The sequence below is a fragment of the Bidens hawaiensis genome, unplaced genomic scaffold, assembly GCF_021521415.1.
Source record: "Bidens hawaiensis isolate Kalapana, Puna unplaced genomic scaffold, B.hawaiensis_p1.1 tig00004833_1, whole genome shotgun sequence".
Taxonomy (NCBI): Eukaryota; Viridiplantae; Streptophyta; class Magnoliopsida; order Asterales; family Asteraceae; genus Bidens; species Bidens hawaiensis.
The window spans coordinates 165,425-178,740 of record NW_027504964.1 but is presented as its reverse complement, the minus strand read 5'-3'; the positions used below and the strand labels follow the sequence as shown (position 1 = coordinate 178,740).

The 13,316-nt window shown below is 35.7% G+C and overlaps 2 pseudogenes; both read right to left on the bottom strand.

Moving 5' to 3' along the window:
- Nucleotides 1-7,642: 7,642 nt before the first annotated feature.
- On the bottom strand, nucleotides 7,643-9,229 carry LOC143609583 (cytochrome P450 86B1 pseudogene; annotated as a pseudogene).
- Nucleotides 9,230-10,587: 1,358 nt separating this feature from the next.
- LOC143609580 (cytochrome P450 86B1 pseudogene) lies at nucleotides 10,588-12,158 on the bottom strand (annotated as a pseudogene).
- Between the last annotated feature and the right edge of the window lie 1,158 nt (nucleotides 12,159-13,316).

The window sequence follows — 13,316 nt, the reverse complement described above, 5'->3', positions numbered from 1 at the left end:
GCGGGTGAATTAGACCCTGACATGGAAGTTGAAAAGTCCCTGATGTCTGTTATAAACTCGTCAATCATGAGCGGGTGAATTAGACCCTGAAACGGAAGCTGAAAAGTGTAACCGAAAAAGGCAAAGACTAGCACATGAAGAAACTTCGGTTCCTACTAGTGTTGCTGGCGTGTTTTTTCCATATAGTGATGAGTCGGATGACCATTAGATGTATGTCTTGACTTGCCATTTCTTTAGAACTTTCCTCTGAAGAAACTCTAGTTCCTACTAGTTTTACTGGCGGGCTTGTTCCATATAGTGATGAGTCTGATGAAGACTAGATGTATGTGTCTTGACTTAGCGTTTTCCTCTGTTTTCTTCCACTTAGCATATTGTTACTTGAATTGGAGTTTCTTTGGTATTCTTAATGACGCCTTAAATTTCTTTTGGGTTTGATAAAAAAGTACTATTTGTTGTTAATGCCTGATTCTATGTGAATTTTAATTGTATCGCAACATTATTGCTGATAAAAACTTTCCCGGATGCACAGAAATGAAATCGACTCACGATATTTAAATGTGGGCCAGTCACATCAACTCCACCAAGTATCAAAGCAGCAGATACATGACCTTTGTAACTAAGAAAACAAATTCAAAGTGAGATGCTACTCAAAAGCAAAAGAAACTCGGGAAAACACTTAAGCATACCGGAAAAGATGGGACTTTATTAGGGTGAGTGCTGTTACGACCCTTGATTCGCGACCATTATGATATCAGTGCAGTTTCAATTGAGAGTTGATGCTGTCTACCAAAAAACAGACATTCAATCATTAAAGTTTATTGCACAAGATCCTTAAAAAAGAATAATAACTTGCAAATACGCAACTAGATAGAGTACCAGCATCAGTTCCAGCTCAGAAGCATAAGATGTTTGGAACCATATAATGAATCTTTTCACAGTTTTTGTCAGCAACAATGGGACTATGTTTAGCTCTCGTATCATCCCCAAGAATGGCACCGTTCTGAAGATGAAATAATCATAATTAGATGTTATTCACCCACCGTTCATCTCAAGTGAAACAATTGTGATCATACTTAGCATTGGGAGTTCTTGTTGTCGGTTCTTTCTCAGATGGGTTTTCCTTCGGTCTGGTGTGATTGGATTAGTGGTATTTTGTTGGCAACCAGATCATCTGTTCTTGTTAATGGATCTCCTACTTTCGAATTTGGGTGTCATAAAGGCATTCGTCAAGGTGACCCGCTATCGCCTTTTCTTTTTATTATTCTGATGGAGGCTTTTTCAGGTATGTTGAAGCAAGCCTGTGATATAGGTGCGTTTCATGGTATTACTCTTCCTAATGAAGGTCCTACTTTATCCCATCTTTTTTATGCGAATGATGCTATGATTATGGGAGAGTGGTCTTCTTTTAATTTTGATAACTTGAAACGTATTCTTCGCATATTTTACTTGTGTTCGGGGCTAAAGATTAATCTCCATAAATCAGTGTTATTTGGAGTAGGTGTAGAAGATGGTGAGATTGATATCCAAGCTGGTTTCATGGGTTGTAAGCCGGGTACAATCCCGTTTTCTTATCTAGGGATTATAGTTTGTGCTAACATGAATAGGGTGGTTAATTGGGAACCGGTTGTGTCCAAGTTCAAGAAGAGGCTTTCTAAATGGAAAGTTAATTCGTTATCTATTGCCGGTCGGGTAACCCTTATTAAATCGGTGCTGGATAGTCTTCCCACTTATTATTTTTCGCTTTTTAAGGCACCCAAGAAGGTTATCAATGATTTAGAAGCTTTGATGAGAAGGTTCTTATGGGGTGGTTCGGATGAAGTGAGGAAGATGTCATGGGTGGCTTGGGAGGTAGTCACCAAACCTATAAAAGAAGGGGGTTTAGGTATCGCTCGTTTAGAGGTTAATAATCAAACGCTGATTACTAAATGGCTTGGAAGATTTCTAAACGATCATCACGCGATGTGGAGAAGAGTAGTGTTGTCTATTCACGGGTCCTCGCGCTGTTGGGGGCTTGCTCCGGTTAATAATGGGATTCCCGGGGTTTGGAAGAATTGTGTTATGTTTTGGAACAAATTTAAGGTTGATGGTGTGGGTTTTAATAGAGTGATCCGGGCCACAGTTGGGAATGGTCGCCAAGTTCGGTTTTGGATGGATTTGTGGTTGGGTTCGGCGCCGATTATGGACAAGTATCCGTCCTTATATGCGGTAGAAAAACATAAAAATGTCTTGTTAGCAGATCGGTTGGTGGTCACTGGATCCTCTCGTCGCATTGTGTGGGATTGGCTTAGAGCTCCTTGCTCCCAACAGGAGGTGATCGAGAAGCAAGAGTTGGAAGATCTCCTTCAAGGGGTGATGATGGTTGACCGTGAAGATTCATGGTCTTGGGCGGTTGGTAGCTGCAAAGAGTTCGAGGTTTCGTCGATTAAAAGATGGATGGTGCGGTCCGTTGTGGATGCTGAGAGTTTCGGTTTTCAATGGAGCGATTGGGTCCCGAAAAAATGTAATATTTTTATGTGGAGGGCCGTTCTGGATTGTCTTCCAACCAAGGAGGCTTTAGCTAGGCGTCATTTGCATTGTGATGATCATAGTTGTGCTTTATGTGAGAGTAATGAGGAATCGCTCGAGCACTTGTTAACCGGGTGTTTCATTTCTATGGCCGTTTGGAATGCGATTGGTTCATGGTGCAACATCCCTAGATCTTTTGTTTTCCATGTCAATGATTTGGTGGAAGTGCATAAGGTTAGTGGTGCGACGGGGAACAAGAGATTGATTATTCATGGCATTGTCATCATTACTTATTGGAGGATTTGGCGGGCTAGGAATGAAAAGATTTTTTCGGGCAAGAACACTAAGGTGGTAGAAATGGTTGCGGATATAAAATCTTTGGGTTTTCTTTGGTACAAAAATAGATCTAAGATAGGGGTAGTGGATTGGAAAAGATGGTGTTTATTTGATGTAACGTGATTGTTGTTATTGGTTTTTGGCTTTCGGCGTCTATCTCCGTCTTGGTGATAGTCGTTGGTTGTGTTTGTTTTTAATGAAAGTCAATTTTCAAAAAAAAAAATGTATTTACATATATAAAGCAACTTGTATTCATAGTTCAACTTTTCTGAGTTCAAAAGAACTTTTATTAATATATTTTGAGAAACTATATGCATAGAGTAGTGAAACCAAACACTGTTGGATCTTCTTCAATAAATAGTTTCTCTTAAAGCTAAATTCAAGTATAATGGTTACAACTTACAGATGGTTACTTTTAAGAAAAGTAACAAAGTGACTATAGAAATACAAATGTGTCAAGCCGCTAATGAGCTACTCGAGATCGAATAATAAAAAACACGAAATGAGACAAGCCTTATCAAGCCCAAGCTTGAGCCTTGCATTAAAAAATTGTCTAGGCTCGTCAAGCCTTAACAAACTTTGTGTACTTTTTAAATTTCAACTCTTTTAAGCTTCTACATATTTATTTCACACCGCACAGCCGAGCTCTATCCGAGCTAAGTTTCGTTTTAAGGTACTGCATACAAGCTCGATTTGAGCTAAGGCTCGCTTAAGGTTTTTCTCAACATACAAAATAATTAAAAATGCATATAAATTAATTAATAAATAATCAACGAGTTAAGCCTGAGCTGAACTTAATCTTGAAACAACAAGTCTTTAGCTGAGCTCAAGCTTGAAGTCTCGTAAACCATAACAAGCTGAGCTCAGGCTCATTTGCACCCCTTGAATTGACACACCCTTGATGCCCAAATTCATTTATACATACTAACACAGCTTAATCACAATTTTCAATTCAATACAAACAATCAATAAACACATATAATTAAAATTATCAACAAACTATAGATTGTAACACAACAATCTCATCTCGTTCGAATTAAACACACCTCAAAGATGAGACCGAAGGAATCACATTTTTACGGTTTACCCATTGATGTTTGTACATTGTTCAAAAGAGTGAAGGGTCATTTTCGTCCTTCTGGTTTTAGTATAAAAAGTTTATTTTTTGCATATAGACCATCCACGTTTCCAATTCTTGTCAATTCCATCTAAATCACTAATGCTGGTAAATTTAATCGTTAAGTCAGGGGTAGGCATGTCTTTTCACTCTTTCTTTGTTATATGAGTAAAATGTCAAAATCGTCCCCAAGATTTGATCACATTTGCTAATTTCGTCCAAAAATATTTTTTCGCAATTAGACCATCGATGTTTCCCAACCGTTGCCAATTTCGTTCAAATTGTTAACTCGGTCTAAATTCAACGTTAACTCAGGGGCGTTACTGTCTTTTTACATGTTTGTTATTATTATTATTATTATTATTATTATTACACAGAGCTAAACCCTTTATATGACCAAAAATAAAGAAGAAAAACTAACGGATACTATATTGGATTCAAACACAGGAATTGTGGGCTTTTATATATGTCATTGAACAAACACATAATAATAATAATAATAATAATAATAATAATAATAATAATAAGTGGGCTTTTATATATGTCATTGAACAAACACATAATAATAATAACAACAACAACAACAACAACAACAACAATAATAATAATAATGTTAACAAACATGTAAAATAGCAGTAAAACCTCTGAATTAACGTTGTATTTAGACTGAGTTAACAATTTGGACGAAATTGGCAACTGTTGAGAAATATCGATGGTCTAATTGCAAAAAAAAAAAAATTTGGACGAAATTCGCAAATGTGACCAAATCTCGGAGACGATTTTGGCACTTTACTCATATAATAAAGAAAGAGTGAAAAGATACATGTCTATAGTGGGGTTAGTGATTTAGATGTAATTGGTAAGAATGAGAAACGTGGACGGTCCATATACAAAAAAAATAAACTTTTTGGACAAAATTCGCATTATTTACCAAACCACAAAGACGAAAATGACACTTTACTCTTGATGAAATAACATACCTGTAATTTTCACTTTGATTAATTTTTTTCACTGAAATTAATTAACTACTTGAAAGAAAGTATATTACTTTAATTTAGTTTACTTATGATTGAATATCTAATCACTTTGATCATATAATTCTGTTCTTCATATGTTCATAATAATACAGACTTTATTAATTAAAGAACTTTTAATTTTTTTCACTTTATATGATTTTAGTCGATCTACAACACAGAAGGATACAAGCGTGTTAGGCCAACCTTAAGCTTGACTTTTATGGGATCTAAGATTAGCAAGTTACTCTCATATATAGTCTCATTAAACCATACACGTTGACTAGTTGATTGATACACGAGGTATATCATAACAAGTGTGGGTAAATAAAAAGTGATTCGTATATTCTTTCCGGCCCATATACAATAGGCGACCCGGTATGTGCTATTTGTCTATTAGGCAAACATATATTCATGACGAGTGATCAAAAAGTGCTCATAAGCAACACTAGAGACGTAAACAACTTATCAAAGCCTCAAACCGACTTATTTAATTTAAGAGAGTTTGTGCTTTAGTTTTACTTATATCAAGCTCTAGTTTTAAGTTCTAACTTTGCTTATTTCGAGCTTTACTCCTATGGAGCATTATTTTTTTAAGCTCGGGCTTTGCTCATTCCGAATTCTACTTTTAATCTCAATATTGGATCAAGCTCATGTTTGTTTATTAAACAAGCTCCAATAAAGGTTGAACCACAACTTCTTTAACCTTGCCATGATTTAAGCTTTTAGCGAGCTGATTACCTGTAACATATGTGCGGTTTGGCTCACTTACATGCTAGACCACATCATGAAGTAAATCCCCACTTACAAAAGGGTTAGTAATTATTTGAGACCTTGAAAATTATCTAATATGTATATAATAGAAGTTTGGTGCCGCTTGGAAACCTATTGAGCTAAATGGTGGTCCGGTATTGGGCCACGTCAATATTATTGTTTTTTTTGTTTCTTTAGTTCCAGTAATGTAACAAACATAATTGAAACTGATTATGGTTGCGTTGACTCACCACCACAATGCCCGAGACCGACAACGCTCATGTTTTACCGACTCACCACCGCAACACCAGGGTTTTACCGTCCTTTTTGTTTAGTTCCAGTACCGTAACTAACGTAACTAAGACCGACCGAATTCACATCGACTCACCGCCGCACTTCCCGAGGCCAACAACGCTCGAGTTTTACCGACCTTTTTATTTCTGGTACCATAATGAACGCAACTGAGTTCGACTAAATTCACGTTAACTCACCACCGCAACATTCTAAATGTTAACAGTTTATCCCAAATGTATGCATATTAGCATATACCGTATTATCGTCTCATAAAAGCCATTGTAATATAATGTGTCTTTCATCTATACATAAACTTAAGTCGGAAATATGTGAGGTTAATATGAGTATATTATGAGTTGTTTAGAAAATAAAACAGTAAATATATTGTATAATATATTATTCTATACTTTTTGTTGCTATCATGTTTCTACAACTGACTTGATTCTTTGCAAATAAGTTGTGAGGATGGATCACCTATAGTACAACATAAATAACCTCCAATTCCGAAAAGGCTGCAGAGTACGACACATGCTATAATTGCCCAATCGCATATTTCTTCACAATAATGTTGGCTAAAATATTTTCAACAATTTTGAGCATTGGCTTCCGATACCAAAAGTGGCGGAAACCAACCAAATTTGTGTAGACTCACTATCTTAACACTTGGGAACGACAAGGTCAGGTTTTACCAACGCTCGAGTTTTACTCACCGACGCCACCCCATTGATCCACCTCAAATTTTATAATTTTTTTGTTTTATTTTTGGTTTTGGTTCTAGTACAATAACGCACGTAACCAAAACCGACTCAGTTCACATTGATTTACCGCCTCAACACTTGAGGCCGATAATGCTTGGGTTTTACTGACTTTCCTGGCACAACACGCCGGGTGTAACACTAGTTTAATCTAATCCTTATGTGGATGACATGTATGAAGAAGGTTATAGTGAAAAATGAGAGACAAACCAAAGGGAGATGAAGGTTTAAGCTTGTTTGATAGAGAATGTTGGCATTATATCATCTAGCAAGTATCAAGGATGCATCAACATTGAACAATCATCTTGTTTTGATTGTGGACTGTGCAAGTAGAATATTTATAATAGCGATTGAAGACATGGCTGCTCAAAGTTTGCGGTGAGTTGCTATTGCCTACTGACCACTATAAGGGGAAACCATGCCGATATATGAGAAGAATTAACAAACTGGAAAAGCCTTAAGGTTATCTTGTTTTGCTAGCAATAGTCGGTTGTGTTCATGATCATTTCACACCCATTGTGTTATTTTCTATGTTTTATTTTGTTAACATGTTTTGGTTTGTTGTTAGGAAACGGAGGTGATGTAACCATTTATTAATGTACTAGGTTACGTCTAATGGTAAGTTTTTTTATGGTACCAAGTTACGTTTCAAACTTACATTCCACATACACCTAACTATACCAAATATAAATTTTGCTATAGCAACCGTTATTAACCGAGCTCCCGTTACGTCCCTGCCGTAACTTGCAGACTTACCTATCAGTCTTTTACTTATAAATATAGCATTTAACCCTAACAATCCAAATAAATTGATAACCATTACAACAAATAAGAAGCAAACACCTCCATATGTCCAAAATTATCATCAATCAATACTCCTTTTCCCGAGAATCCATTTTAACCAACAACCCATGCTTCATGTAAAGTGTAGTGTTTACTTTTGGGCACACTACATGACCATCAACAACCTTCAATCTATACCTTAATAAAATCGAAGCAGCCACCATTTTCATTTGTGTATATGCAAACTTTTTACCCACACACAACCTTGGACCCGCATTAAACACCGTGTACTTGAACTGGCTTTCACTCACAAATTTGCCGTCTTTGATCCACCGTTCGGGCTTGAAGTCGCGGCAATCTTTACCCCACAGGCTCTCCATCCTAGCCATGACATACATGCAATAAACTACTCGTGCACCTTTTTTCACTCGCGTTCCATCCGGGAAAACATCATCTTTTAGCGGCTCTTTGTGGTCAAATGACACCGGAGGATAGAGGCGTAAAGATTCAGATATTGCAGCATGCAGATACACCATTTTCTTAAGTTCTTCTTCTGTAAATACTATGTTTTCATGATTGTTGTTCTTAGGGTTTTCTCGTTGTCGTAAGATGTTGTATATTTCGTCGAGGATTCGGGTTTCTACCAATGGGTTTTTGGCAACTAGCCAGAAAAACCATGATAATCCCACTGAACTTGTGTCTCTACCTGCTAAGATGAAACTTATGCAAAAATCTTGTAACAATTTGTCAGTAAAAAACACATCTTTTTGTTCTTGTTCCATTAATATAAGTCTTGACAAAAGATCACACCTTGAAGTAGCACTTATCCCTTCCTTGTTGGATAATAATTCCTTCTTTCTTTCTGTCACTATTTTCTCACAAAAACCATGCACAATTTTGATAGATTCATGAAGTCTTTTCTCAAACCCTAATTTTAAAAGCCTCATTGGCTTCCACACAAAATGAGGGATCAAGAACCTAACCAAACTCCCCAAAGTCGCTCTCTCGAATGCTTTAGCGAAAGGAGTATCGGGTAATTCGATCTCTAAACACCCGGTATTGACACCAAAAGCTACCGCACAAGCATTCTCAAAAGTGAACCGAAGAAGCACATCTTGTAGATCAATAACACACCCTCTTTTAGCCTCTAAAAGCTTCAACAACTTGCCATGCACAAGTGTTTTAATCGAGTCCATGGAGAACCGCATGAAGCGAGCCGAATGCATTTCGGAGTTAGCCACACGACGCTGCGTCCGCCACAAATCACCATCGGCATTAAATATTCCATCTCCAAGAAAATCATATAATCTTTCTTTATAAGCTTTCCCTTTTGGGAAGTTATTAAAATTTGTTTTGAGCATGTATTCAATTTTAATAGGGTCACTTGTGACAAACCCATAAGTACCACTCATGCACAAACCTCTAAAGTAAATGGTTCCACCATTGTTGATCAAAACATTGCCACCGCTATCGTAAATGTCGTAGGCGTATAAGGCGACCGTTGGAAGTATTCCGAGCACCGGCCAAATCATAGGACCCGTTGTGGTGAGTCTTTGAAGTATGGAGTTGAAGACAAAGATGACGAACATCGCCATGAGTATGTCTGAGAACCATAAATGGGAATATAACCATTTTGTTGAAGAGAAAATGAGGTTAATGATCATGTTGTGAATATATAGTTTGGTTTCATGAAATAATAAAACTTAGTAAAACTGGTCTATGGATTTTGGTTAAGGTATATATATGCAAGATGGATACATGACTTTGGGTAAGTCATGAATCGTTTGGTAACGTCCATACTAGCTAGCACACAAAATGTGTGGTTTTAGAACAAAACTCTTGTTATTTACGTGTGGAAAAACGTGGATCATATATATGCTACATATATTACGTTGCTAACTGCAATTACTAACGGTATTAGGGACACATAAAAGGCGTCTCTACTCAGCTAGCTTGATGGAAGATTTACGATTCAAAATCCTTGCATTACGTTAAATAAATAAATAAATAATGACCGTATGAGTTATGAATGGCGACTTTGCAGCATGTTACAATCTTCCATGTTAAAAAATAAATATTTTTTGCCGTTGTTTTTTTTATTCTTATTTATTAATTTTATTGACATTTTGGTATTCATGCTTCCAAGTTTTTTTTCTTTCTATAATAATATTTTATTATAAATTTGAATTTTCTCTACTAATTAAATTTTTGTCTGAATATAATATATTGTTATATTTAAGTTCATTGTATCACCGTATTGCGATATAAATAATACTATTGAAAATTTTTTGTATTCAAAATAAAGTATGTTATATATTTACGTACCTTACCGATTAGTACCTAAATTAACAAATTAATACTAGTATCGGTATTTATTTTTATGCCTTTCGGTTTGAATATTTTGTGGTATTTTTGCACGGTCTTGAATTGGGCTTGTAGCGTATCGTCATAATAGGCACTTTGTTCGGTTTATGTGTTTACTCATTTTAGGTTTCGGTATTTTCAATATCAGTAATGAATAAATACTTTTTTTAACATTTAGATATAAATTTTATTGAAAATAAGGTTGCATACAAAATTAAGTATTTTCTAGTATAACAAATTATATAAAGTACCGGTGTAGTAATGAACCAACCCAACCGGAAATGCATTTCCTGAAACAAACGAGAAAAATGAAAACTAAAATATAGATCGTTTGACAAACAGTCAACTAACTAGGTTGGAGTCGAAGTTTTAACAACAATTGATGGTGAGGGGTGTCAAAATATATGCAAGTAAACTATATTTAATACAATACGATAAGATGAAGACCAACCAATTTTAAGTTTGATACAACTTAAGATGTATAAAATGTAGGATAAATCTAAATGGGCACTAAATAAAAGATATTATCAAACAAATGAACTAAATTTTATGTTATAGAAGATAAATAATTTGAGAGCATAGAATCTACAGTAACTTCCATTACATCTCACATTGTTTATAACGTAAGAAAGTTCACAACAATTACATAAAAGAAATGCCAAATCAGCATCAATCTATCAACTTTGCCCTAGGCTCTATTGTGACCAATAGACCACGCTTCATATAAAGTGTGGTGTTTACTTTTGGACATACTTTATGACCTTCGACAAGTTTCAACCTATACCTTAACAAAATAGAAGCAACAATCATTTTCATTTGCATATACGCAAACTTCTTGCCCACACACAACCTCGGACCCGCGTTAAACACCGCGTACTTGAACTGGCTTTCCCTCACAAACTCACCATCTTTGATCCACCTTTCGGGCCTAAACTCGCAACAATCTTTACCCCAAAGGCTCTCCATTCTAGCCATGCCGTACATCATATACATAACTCGTGCGCCCCTTTGAACCGGAGTCCCATCAGGGAAAACGTCGTCTTCTTGTGGCTCTTTGAAATCAAACGAGACAGGAGGGTATAAACGCAAGGATTCGGATATTGATGCATGCAAATAACTCATTTTCTCCAATTCTTCTTTGGTAAATACTATGTTTTCTTGATTTTCCTCGTAGGGTTCTTCTCGTTGTCGTATGACATTGTAGATTTCTTCGAGGATTCGGGTTTCTACCACTGGGTTCTTGGCAACTAGCCAAAAAAACCATGATAATCCCACTGAACTTGTGTCTCTACCTGCTAAGATGAAACTTATGCAAAAATCTTGTAACATTTTATCACTAAAAAACTTGTCTTTTTTATCTTGTTCCATTATGATCAGTCTTGACAAAAGATCACACCTTGAACTCCTATTGTCTGATAATAATTCGACCTTTCTTTCTCGTACGGTTTTCTCAGAAAAATCATGAACAATTTTGACAGTTCCTTGTAGTGTTTTCTCAAACCCTAATTTGAAATACTTCATTGGCTTCCATAGGTAACGAGGCGCCAACCACCTCATCAAGATCAAGAAAGTCACCTTCTCGAATGCCTTAGCGAATGAAGTCTCCGGTAATTCAACTTCCAAACACCCCGAATCGACACCAAATGCTACCGCACAAGTATTATCAAAAGTAAAACGAAGAAGCACATCTTGTAAATCAATAACACACCCTTTTTTAGCATCTAAAACCTTCAACAACTTGTCATGCACAAGCGCTTTAATCGAGTCCATGGAGAACTGGATGAAACGTGTCGAATGCATTTCAGAGTTAGCCACTCGACGCTGCGTCCGCCACAACTTGTCATCGGCGTTAAAGATTCCATCACCAAGTAAATCATAAAACTTCTCTTTATAAGCTTTCCCTTTTTGAAAATTCTTGAAATTGGTCTTGAGCATGTATTCAATTTTAACAGGATCACTTGTGACAATGCCAAAAGTACCACTCATCCAAATACCTCTATAGGAAAAGGTTCCACCTGATTTGATCAAAGCCTTGGTACCCCATTCATAAATGTTGAAGGCATTTAAGGCTACCGTTGGAAATGTCCCGAAAACCGGCCATATCATCGGACCATTTGTAGTGAGTCTTTGACGTATGGATTTGAATATGAATATGAAGAATAGCCCCATTGCGACGTCTGAGAACCATAAATGCGAATACAACCATCTAGGTGAAGAGAATATGAGGTTCTTGATCATGATATAGTAATCCAATCAAATGTATATATGTGCTTAAAAAAAGCAGATTTGTGGTAAATTTGCTAGCTAACTAAACTCATATATTATATATACATGAACTGTTGTTGATAATTCAAGACGACTCTTTTGGTAATTTGTAACAACCACCTTACCATGCAAAATGTGTTTTTCTATGTTAGTATTTACAACAAAACTCGTCTTATTTACACATGTATAGTTAGGACTGTTCAAAGGGTAAGATCCTACCCTTTTACCTAATACTCTATCCGGACCCTTTACCCTTTTAGGAAGAAATGTGGATTCGAGACCCTACCCTCTAAACAATAAAAGGGTCGGGTATAAATAAGGGTTTCAAGGGTCCAACCCTTTAAAGCAGTAATCGTAGCTCCTTTTCTGTATTTACTAGTTGCATATCTCATATATGACCTTAATATATGAATCCTAGAACAATTATACTTTCATTTAATAACACAGTAAACTCTAACTTCAAAAGTTTATCAACTATTTGAACCGATGCAAATAATATTCACATTCACAAATTACATTCACAAATTATATATATATATAGGGGAGGGTTATAGTGAAAAGAAGTAGTTTTCTAGAAAGACTAAGAATAAATCATAGCCATTGGATCATGCTAATCAATGGTTGAGATTTAAAATGACCAAAAACGGACATAGTTTCCTAGAATTACTCTTTCACCATTATAACCGACATTGTTTCCTAGAATTATTCTTTTACCATAGGTTTTAATGCCAAATGTCAAAAATCTATTGGTTCTTACCATTCCTAGAAAACTCTTTATTCTTATTTGAACCATTTTCTATATATATATATATAGGGTGGAGTTATAATAAGAAGTGGAGTGTGTCTAAGAAGTGTAAGAAGTAATCTGATGTATTAAATTTGGTGATCTGATGGTCTAGATGGAAAGTGTGTTTTATAGGCGGTGTATTTTATTTTAATACTTGTTTTAAAACACTTTATGAGCATAATCGTCCAGTGTGTTATATTATATATGGAAACATTATCAATCAATAATTATTATTTTTTAATTCTAACTTAAAAAACACCACCAAAAACATTATAAGATATTTAACAGTGTGTTTTAAATTAAATAACAATCAAATTCTTAAAACAACACCAAATTTAAAACAC